This window comes from Mustela lutreola, chromosome 11, assembly GCF_030435805.1.
Source record: "Mustela lutreola isolate mMusLut2 chromosome 11, mMusLut2.pri, whole genome shotgun sequence".
Taxonomy (NCBI): domain Eukaryota; kingdom Metazoa; phylum Chordata; class Mammalia; order Carnivora; family Mustelidae; genus Mustela; species Mustela lutreola.
The window spans coordinates 103,124,121-103,134,986 of record NC_081300.1 but is presented as its reverse complement, the minus strand read 5'-3'; the positions used below and the strand labels follow the sequence as shown (position 1 = coordinate 103,134,986).

The window sequence follows — 10,866 nt, the reverse complement described above, 5'->3', positions numbered from 1 at the left end:
CATCCCAAAGGTTTTGAACAGCTGTGGTTTTATTTTCATTTGTTTCCATTATTTTTTTTTTAAATTTGCTTTGATGATTTTTTTAATTCTTCTTTAATTTCCTGGCTGACTCATTTTTTTCTTTAGTAGGATGTTCTTTAATCTTCATGTATTTGAGTTCTTTCCAATTTTGCTCTTGTGGTTGAGTTCTAGTTTCAAAGCATTGTGGTCTGAAAATACACAGAGAATGATCCCAATATTTGGTACCAGTTGAGTCCTGATTTGTAACCCAGGATGTGATCTATTCTGGAGAATGTTCCATGTACACTAGAGTACACTGTGTATTTTGTTGCTTTGGGATGGAATGCTCTGAATATATCTGTAATGTCCATCTGATCCAATGTGTCATTTGAAGCCTTTATTTCCTTGTTGATCTTCTTTAAAAAGATTTTATTTATTTCTTTGAGAGTGAGATCACAACTAGGCAGAGAGGCAGATGGGGGTGGGGGAAGCAGGCTCCTTGCTGAACAGAGAGCCCAACATGGGGCTTGATCCCAGGACCCCAAGACCATGACCTGAGCTGAAGACAGGGGCTTAACCCACTGAGTCACCCAGGCCCCCCTCCTTGTTGATCTTTTAATTAGATGATCTGTCCATTTCAGTGAGGGGAGTGTTAAAGTCTCCTACTATTATTGTATTATTGTTGATGTGTTTCTTTGATTTTGTTATTAATTGGTTTGTATAATTGGCTCCTCCCATATTAGGGTCATAGACATTTAAAAAATTATTGATGTATTCTTGTTGGATAGACCCTTTAAGTATGATATACTGTCCTTCCTCATCTCTTATTATAGTCTTTGGCTTAAAATCTAATTTATCTGATATAAGGATTGCCACCCCAGCATTCTTTTGATGTTCATTAGCATGGTAAATGGTTTTTCACCCCCTTACTTTAAATCTGGAGGTGTCTTTGGATCTGAAATGGGTTTCTTGCCAACAGCATATTGGTTGGCCTTGTTTTTTAATTTAATTTTGTATATTTATTTGACAGAGAGAGCAAGAGACACAAGCAAGCAGAGCAGCAGAGGGAGAGGGAAAAGCAGGCTACCCACTGAGCAGGGATCCCAATGCAGGGCTCAATTCCAGGACCCTGGGATCATTACCCTGGGATCAGGACCCTGGGATCATGAACTAAAGGCAGTCACTTAATCAAATGAGCCACCCAGGTGCCCCTGGGTCTTGTTTTTTTAATCCATTCTGATACCTCATGTCTTTTGATTGGAGAATTTAGCCCATTTACATTCAGGGTAACTAAAAAAATTTATCAATTTAGTACCACTATATTGCCTGTAAAGTGACTGTTACTGTATATTGTCTCAGTTCCTTTCTGTTCTTGGGCTCTCTCTTTGCTAAGAGGATCACTTTCAATATTTCCTTTTGGCATTTGCAAATTCTTTTCATTTTTGATTGGCCTAGAAGCTTTTTATTTCTCCTCTGATATTCAATGACAGCCTAGCTGGATATATTATTCTTGGCTGCATGTTTTTCGCATTTAATGCTCTGAATATATCATGCCAGTCCTTTCTGGCCTGCCAGGTCTCTATGGACAGGTCTGGTTCCAATCTAATATTTGAACCATTGTATGTTACAGACTTCTTTTCCTGGGCTGCTTTCAGGATTTTCTCTTTGTCACTGAGACTTGTAAGTTTTACAGTTAGATGATGGGGTATTGACATTTTTATTGATTTTGAGGGGCGTTCTCTGTGCCTCGTGGGTTTTGATGCTTGTTTCATTCGCCAAATTAGGGCAGTTATCTGCTATAATTTGCTCCAATATACCTTCTGCCCCTCTCTCTCTTTCTTCTTCTTCTGAGATCCCAATTATTCTAATATTGTTTCATCTTATGGTATCACTTTTCTCTTGAATTCTCCCCTCATGATCCAGTAGTTGTTTATCTCTCTTTTTCTCAGCTTCTTTATTCTCCTTCATTTGGTTTCCTATATCATTAGTTCTCTCTTCTGCCTCATTTATCCTAGCAGTAAGAGCCTCCATTTTTTATTGCACCTTCTTAATAGCTTTTTAAATTTCAATTTGGTTAGATTTTAGTTCTTTTATTTCTCCAGTAAGGGATTTTATTTCTTCAGAAAGGGATTATCTAGTATATTCTATGCTTTTTTCAAGCCCAGCTAGTATCCCTTTTTTTTTTAAAGATTTATTTATTTATTTATTTATTTGACAGAGATCACAAGCAAGCAGAGAGAGAAGGAGCAGAAGCAGGCTCCCTGCTGAGCAGAGAGCCTGATGCTGGACTTGATCCCAGGACCCTGGGATCATGACCTGAGCTGAAGACAGAGGCTTTAACCCACTGAGCCACCGAGGTGCCCCCAAGCTAGCATTTTTATAATCATCATTCTTTTTTTTTTAAGATTTTATTTATTTATTTGACAGAGAGAGATAACAAGTAGGCAGAGAGGCAGACAGAGAGAGGAGCAAGCAGGCTCCCCACTGAGCAGAGAGCCCGATGCGGGACTCGATCCCAGGACCCTGAAATCATGACCTGAGCCGAAGGCAGCGGCTTAACCCACTGAGCCACCCAGGCGCCCTATAATCGTCATTCTTAAGTCTACTTCTGACATCTTACTAATGTCCATATTGATTAGGTCCCTAGCAGTCAGTACTCCATCTTGTTTGTTTGTTTTTTTAAGATTTTATTAATTTACATTCCAGAGAGAGCTCAAGATTATAAGCAGGATCCCTGCTCTTGTGGGACTTGATGTGGAGGAGCCCAATGTGGGACTCAATCCCACAGCCCTGGGATCATGACCTGAGCTGAAGGCAGATGCTTAACCAAATGAGCCACCCAGGTGTCCCAATTGTTCTTTTTTTTTTTTTTTTTTTTTTTTTTAGGTAAGTTTTCCACCTTGTCATTTTGTCCAGAGAAGAATAGATGAATGGGAGAAAAAAATGCTAAAATGGTAACAAACAACTAGCCCAGAAAAATATACACTAACCAAATCAGAAGAGACTCAAAACTGGGGGCAGAAGAAAGGGGAAGAAAAAAAATATTTAGGCTGGTGAATAGAACAGAGCCACAGGCTTGATTTTGAATGTAGTATGGTCTGTTAGAAGAATTTGCCTCCCAAAATTTTAAAGAAAGAAAAACTTAAATATATACAAAAATAAGGGTAAACATGATGAAGGGATAAATTATGACTATAAAGATGAAAATTAAAAAGATGTCACAGGGGCGCCTGGGTGGCTCAGTGTGTTAAAGCCTCCACCTTTGACTCAGGGCATGATCCCAGGGTCCTGGGATGGAGTCCTGCATTAGGCTTTCTGCTCAGCAGGGAGCCTGCTTCTTCCTCTCTCTCTGCCTGCCTCTCTGCCCACTTGTGATCTCTGTCTGTAAAATAAATACATAAAATCTTTTTTAAAAAAAGATTTTATAAAAAGAACTGGAAAATAAGTTGGCTGGAAAAAAAAAAAAAAGTAGAGAATGTGACCAGGCTAGAGACTAGACCAAAGCCATACATTAGATTTAAGGTATATTATGGTCTGTTGGAAGAAACTGTATCCCAAAATTTAAAGAAAGAAAAACTTATACAAATACAAAAAATAAGGTTAAGTACAATGAAGGGATAGACTATGACTATAAAAATGAACATTATAAAAGGTATCGATAAGGGATGCCTGGATGGCTCAGTTGGTTAAGCAACTGCGTACAGCTAGGGTCATGATCCTGGAGTCCTGGGATCAAGTCCCGTATCAGGCTCTCTGCTCAGAAGGGGTCTGCTTCTGCCTTTGACCCTCTCCCCTCTCATGCTCTCTCTCTCTCACTCTCTCAAGTAAATAAATAAAACGTTTTAAAAAATAAAAAATAAAAAGTTATTGATAAGATAAACTAGTTAAAATAGAAAAGAGGAAAAATTCAAAAAAATAGAGAGAAAAGTAAAATTTTTAAAAATTTAACTTTGAAAGACTAAAGGATCATGGGGGGAAAATCCATGAATTCTGTGTGCTGCATTCCTGTATCTCTGGAGTTCCACCATTTTCATTGATCTGTGAACTTGGTCTTGGCTGGATGTTCTTGCTGATCTTCTGGGGGCCTGTCACCGTGACTCTCAAATGTCTTTGCAGAACTGCACCGCCCTTGCCAGGGGCCAGGCTAAGCAATCTGTGTGGTTATGGTCTTGGAGCTTTTGTTCCCTGAGCGCTTTCTGTAGAGTTCCCGCGGACAGGAATGAAAATGATGGCCTCCCAGTCTCCCACCTGGAGGAGCCAAGAGCTCAGGGCCCCAGTCCTCAGTGCGCGCTCAGAGAAAAGCGTTCAATCCCTCCCATCTCCCTGGTTTCTGGCCACGCTCTGAGCTCCCCCGGCATGTAGCCGAGCATTTCTGTCTCAGGCGCACGGCCCTGTTTGGAGTCTCCAAACCCAGCAGATTCCTGCCACGCCCTCCCGCACCACTCCTCCTGGAAAAGGAGGGGGTGTCCCCAGATCTGCCACTTGTGGGGTCCCTGCTCCAAGAGCAGGGGTCAAATGTGCCTTGTATCACAGTTTAAGGTAATCCTGAGCTGAAAGCCCCCGCCTTGGCTCTGTCTCTGCAGCCGGCTTCCCTACTCTGATGCCTGGGGTCTCTGTCACACTCAGACACCCCTGGTCTTTCTGTGACCCCACGGGTCCTGAGACCACACAGTCCCCACAAGGGCTCCGCCCCCACTTAGCCTCTGGGGCCGCGTCTCTTAGTGGAGCAGACTTCTAAAAGTTCAGATTTTGTGCTCCGCTGCTCTACCACTTGCTGGGAGCTGGCCCCTCCCCCTCCCCAGGTCTATCTTCCTGTATGTCACTTTGGCTTCACTTCACACATCCTACCTACCAAAAAGGGGTCACTTTTCTGTTTCAAGAGTTGTTGATCTTCTCTTCACTCTCTTGTTGAGTTTGTAGGTGTTCAGAGTGGTTGGATAACTATCCAGCTGGATCCCTCGGACCAGATGAAATTTAGGTCTCCTACTCCTCCGCCGTCTTGCTCTTCCTCTGAAAAGCTCTCAGCTTTTCCCTGTTGAGGACCATACTTGCTGTGGGCTTTTCATAGATAGCTTTTATGTTATTGAGCTATGTGCCCTCTATCCCAATATTTTGAAGAGTTTTAATCAGGAAAGGATGCTGTATTTGGTCAAATGCCTTTTCTGCTTTAATTGAGAGGATCATAAGGTTCTTATTTCTTCTTTTGTTAATGTGACCCATCACACTGGCAGAGGGGATTTTAATCTGACTGACGGTGAGTAGAGAATTTGTTCTTTTTTTAGGAGACCTCAGCTCCTACCAGCCCCCAGCAGTGGAGCACCAGAGTGGAAGTTAACCACGGTCTACACTCCTGGCCCTGGCACCCACTGGCTGCGTCCCCTCAGCCATGTCTTAACCTCTGAAACTGTTTACTTCCTGATACAGATAGAGTAAGAGCGTCTTGTTTGCAGGGCTGCTAAGAGATCCAGGTGACTGGGCAGCTGTGAGGCACGCAGGGAGCATTCCACACCTCCTGGTTACTGATAGCTCTGGATTATCACAAACTCCTTTGTGTTGGTCCCCACCCGCCCCTGGTGCCCTGGCTCCCAGTACACGGCTGGCGGGTGCTCGTGGAGCCCAGGGAAGGCTCAAATGCAGAAACCACTGAATGACTGTGTCACGGGCAAGAGCCAGGAGCAAAATGGTAAGTGAGAGCGTGGAGAAGACAAAGACAGGGAGAAAAGGTGAGGGGTCACTAAGGAGAGGCCGTTCTACAGAGACTCGGGAAGGAGGTAGGGGAGCACCAGGAGAATGAGAAATTCAGAAATGCAAACAAAGCGATTAGGGTGAGAGCTGAGGAATCACAAGAACCACGGGCTGCTGTTTCAGTGATAGTAACTTCCTATTACAGAGCAAGCAAAGGAAGGGAGACTGCTTCTTGGCATGAGGTTTTGTTTGGGAGTGATGAGATGTTCTGGAGGCTGACAGTATTGCTTGCACAATAGCGAATATACTAAAACCACTAAATTATACATTTTTAATTGGGTCTATGTAAACTCTATCTCCAGACAGTAAAAGGAATAAGGGGAAATGCAGCGTGCTGGTCCCATCTGGGGTGTGTGCGCGCGGGAGCACTGAAGACACTCGAAACATGTGCTCAGTTCTTCATGGTCATGCCAGGGGTTGATTTTCTTACTCATTAAACTGTAGAGATATGCTTTACTTATGCTTTTTTGATTGTATAAAAATATGACAAAAAGTTAAAATGCGTCCTATAAGGGAGAAAAGCATGGGAGAAAAAGAACAAACCGAGGAAGATACCGGAGCAGAAATATCTAGAAGAGATGCAGCGGGATGGGAACCTGCATCAGGAGATGCTCAGGCCACCCTGTAGGCTGCCCAGGCACTTCTGCCAGCCGGCCCTACCCCAAGCCCTCCCTGAGGCTGGAGGTCAGCTAAGCTTAGCTGGGGAGCTGCCAATGGCCTCAGCCTCCTGCCCCAGCTCTGACTTGGCTTTCTATGCCCAATGTTCCTCTTTTTTTATATAAAATATACAGCCACCTCCTCCAGGATGTTTTCCCTGATATAGCCAACCAAACTGGTCCCTTGCCACCTTATAGACCCTACTCCCTCACTCGGGATGCTGGTGTCCCGACCTTGAAGGCTTGGGGTCTTTGATATTGTCTCTGTGAACTGCTCAGTGGTTTTAATATGCTCGGGGTCATGCCTGCCTCCCACCTGTAAGCGTCTCAGGGCAGTGACTGAACATGTGGGCCAGTCCCCCCAGCCAGACAGCCAGCTCAGCTACTTGAGCAACCAAACGGCTCTGGGAATGGTGTCCTTACACACAAAGGGAAAACCTCTCTCCCAGATACAACACTCTCTCTCTAAGGCTCCCCTGCAAAAAAGATGCACAGAATATAATGTGGTATAAAGAGCTCCACAACAGTTACCTGACAGAGAAATGATGAACTCTATGTAGATAGCTTATAACCTGAAAATCCACTTGAAAATACATGACTTTGCTGGCTCTTCCAACAAACATAAGGACAACGAAACACTTAACACTTAGAACAGGACGCAGAGGCGCTCCGTACAGGCGGTGCTGAAGTGCTCCGTCAGCTCACACCTGCTTGCTTTCCACCAGCCTCCTTTACGCTCAGCCAGCAGCCCAGGGCCCCAGCAGACAGCTCTGTCCGTCTGCCAGCACGTCCTGCTGCCCCCACGCCAGCTAGCCCACACTGACCAGGAGAGATGAGAAGGGACGAGCCGCTGAGGGTGGTGTCCAGGAGAGGACACTGGTGGGACGATGGGAAGAGAAAGGTGCACCTGCTGTGGCCTGACCAGTACCAGCTGGGGTCTCAGACGATAGACGTCCCTCCAGACCGGGGCAGGAAGAGGTCATGGCCACCCAGAGCTCCCCTGGCGGCTTCCTCCTTTGGGGTTTCTCTGAACGCCCAGGACTTGAAAGAAGCCTCTTCGTGGTTGTCCTACCTTCTGACTCAGGTGGGCAACACCCTCACCATTCTGCTGTCTGACCTTTTTCCTCTCTGACCTGTCCTTCTTGGACCTTCTTGGATGAGTTCCATCCTCCAGATGCTGGTCAACCCCTGGGGCCCAAAACCCATCAGCTTCCTTGGCTGCTCTGTTCAGCTCTTCATCTTTCTGTTCCCGGGGACCACTGAGTGCACCCTCCTGGCAGTGATGGCCTCCGACTGCTATGCGGCCACCCGCCAGCGCCCCCACTACACCACCATCATCTAGCCCTGCCGGTGCCAGCAGCTGGCATCCGTGGCCGGGGTCATCGGGCTGCTGGAGTCAGTAGTCCAGACGCCACCCCCTCTCCGCCTGCCCCTCTGTCCCCATCGGCAGATGGATGGCTTCGTGTGTGAGGTCCCAGCTCTAATCACATTGTCCTGTGGGACCACCACCTACAATGAGACCCGGAGGGCTGTGGCCAGTGTCCTCATTCTGGTCGTGCCCCTCGGCCTCATCCTTGTCTCTTACTGTGCCATCGCCCGAGCAGTGCTGAGGATTAACTTGGCGCAAGAGTGGAGGAAGATGTTTGGGACCTTCCCCTCCCATCTCACAGCGGTCACCCTCTGGTACAGCTCAGGCATTGTCGTCTCCCTCCAGCCCCAGAGTTCCTATGCTCACAAATGGGGCAAGTTCTTTGGTCGCTTCTATGCCGCGGGCACCCCAGCACTTACCCTCTCACCTGAGGAACAAGGAAGTCAAGAGAGCCTTCAGGAGACTGCTGGGGAAGGACAGGGACACAAGCGGAGCCGAGTGCGGGTCCATGTGCTGCCCAGTCCAGAAGAGGTCCTCGTGCCGCTGGCAGGAAGCCTGTGTTCCCCGCACCTGTGCCCTCCCCCACGGTGCCACGCCAGTGGATGATGGCCACGTGTGTGCACGCAGGGGTGCTTGCATGTGCCCTATCTGTAAGGCAGGGACAGGAAGTGGGCTGAGGTGCGGAAGGCACCGATATGTGAAACAGGAGAGATTTCAGATGATCTCCTCTTTGATCTATTTTGTCTTTAATGGTCTTTGCCTTCACCACGATGTGTCTACACCATCTGTCCTAATGGTTTCACACCCATTTCTGATCCCTGCCACACCATTTTGCTTCTCCCTTCAGTTTTTCCCACACTTCCTTCTGTGTGTTTTGCATTGTTCATTCATTTCATCCTCCCAAATGACAGCAGGAGGGGGAGCTGAGGTCAGGCAAGCTCTGAAACCAGCCCAGGAGCACAGACTTTAGATCTAATATCTAAGCCACGCAACCTCTCTTAGGGTACTCAGATGTCCTCGCACCTTCAGCCTGGGAACAGAGCAGCCTCGGGACAGAGAGGGGAGTCACTTAATGCCTGCATTTCACACACACACACATGCACACACACACGCACACACACACACATGCACACACACACACACACACCATGGGTCACATCAGCACCTGCATTTTACCCCCCCATCCCCACCCTAGAGGTCACCTCGGCCCCAGCATTGCTTTCCCTGGTGTCCACAGGAAACCTTGGTGTGGACATTCTTTCCTCCAGCATCCACAGGTTACCTCGGTGTGGACATTCCTTCTCTCAGTGTCCACAGGCCACTTTGGTGTAGACATTCCTTCCCCTGGCATCCATGGGTCACCTCAGTGTGGACATTCACTCCCCTGGTGTCCACAGGTCCCCTAAGTGTGGACATTCCTTCCCTTGGTGTCCAAGGGTCACCTCGGTCCCTCCATTCCTTCCATCAGCATCCACAGGTCTCCTTGGCTTCTCCATGCCTTTCCCCCAGTGTCCACGGGTCATCTCAGTGCAGGCGTTCCTTCCTCCAGCATCCATGGGTCACCTAGATTTCTCCACTCCTTCCCCAGCACCCATGAGTCACTTTGGCATGGACATTCCTTCCCCCCACGTGCACGGGTCACCTAGGTGCGGGTGTTATCCTCTGGGCAGAGGAAAATCTCAGAGCCAGGAGCGCCCCCACCGTGGGCACTGAGCAGGAACGTGTCCACCAGGTGGACCCACAGGGATTCTCCTGGAGGTCATCATCAGCCCCGCATTCTGCTCAGACCGTTGTCGTCACTGAGTGTGCACTGATTAGGGCACTCCAGGTACCATGTACGTGATTTACGTGTATCAATGCATTGTACCATGTACGTGATTTACGCGTATCAATGCATTGTACCATGTACGTGATTTACGCGTATCAATGCATTGTACCATGTACGTGATTTACGCGTATCAATGCATTTAATCCCTGTCACACAATGAGGTGGATCCTAGCTTTTTCAGATGCACAGAGTCTTTTTCATAAGACACAGAGCTAAGCAGCAGCTTCAGGTCAGCAATCTGTCCCCAGGAGGCTGACTCAAGTCTCTACGTCCTTAACCCTGTCTTTTGGTAGAAACAGTGCTTCTACTGCCCAGGTAAGAAGTCTCAGCTTCTCAGTAAACTTTGAGGAACTCATCCCAATCTAGAAACAAATCTAAACCAATTTTGCATCCAAGGGAAGTTTCCTTCCTGGGAATAAGAAATTATTGAAGGCCTCAAAGCATCCCATGTGATCAAGACGCCGCAGTAAGTGGTTGGAAGTTTTGTTACGGCTCATGGTATGCATTCCTGGCTTAGATGCCCCAGAAGGCTTCAGACTCCCAGAAGGCAAGGGCCAAAATGTTGTGGAAAATTGGCACCCAATTAATTCTATGAATGAACGAATGAATCTCTCCAAAGAATGCATATGGCTTTCTGGAGATCCTAATCGCACACATGCTGTCTCTCAGCTTTTCCGTGGCAATGACAACACCAAATTCTCTTTGGCGCATGCTGATGAAATAAGAAAATGGGAAAATTCTACTTTTATTCTAACCCCAGCACAAAATGGCTTTGGCGGAACATTTTCTCCCTGCAGCAGCAGCACACAACAGCAGACTTAACTCCGTGTTCATCCTGAGCCTCCCAGCAAGCCACGGGCAGTACCCTTATGTCCCTCATGCTCCTCTCAGACCACGTCCCGCTCTTAATGTAGATCCCCCAGCTGGTAGTAATAGCCTCATCTCATCCCTGCAAGTACTACTGACCCTGATCTCACTTTTCAGATCATGGCATTTCTTTTTCTCCTGACCCGCCACCTTTTCTCGCCTGCACCCGCTCTTCAGCTCTGGTCGTACAGAAGCCTGTGGGGGACACAACAGAGCCTGACATGAAGCAGTCTGAAAGGAACTGTTTTAATGAAACCTGACGTGTTTGAATAAAGGGCTTAACACAGGCTTTAGAACTAGCATTTCAGTCTGAATTAATTCTCCGTGTGATGTTATCTACTCAAAACATCAGGAGGAAATCTATGCTAAACTTAACAATAACCCTTGAAGTGTGCAGGGAA

At 47.0% G+C, this 10,866-nt stretch overlaps 1 pseudogene; it reads left to right on the top strand.

Annotated features, from left to right (window-relative positions):
* The first annotated feature begins 7,525 nt into the window (after positions 1 to 7,525).
* LOC131811007 (olfactory receptor 2H1-like) lies at positions 7,526 to 10,563 on the top strand (annotated as a pseudogene).
* The last annotated feature ends 303 nt before the right edge of the window (positions 10,564 to 10,866 follow it).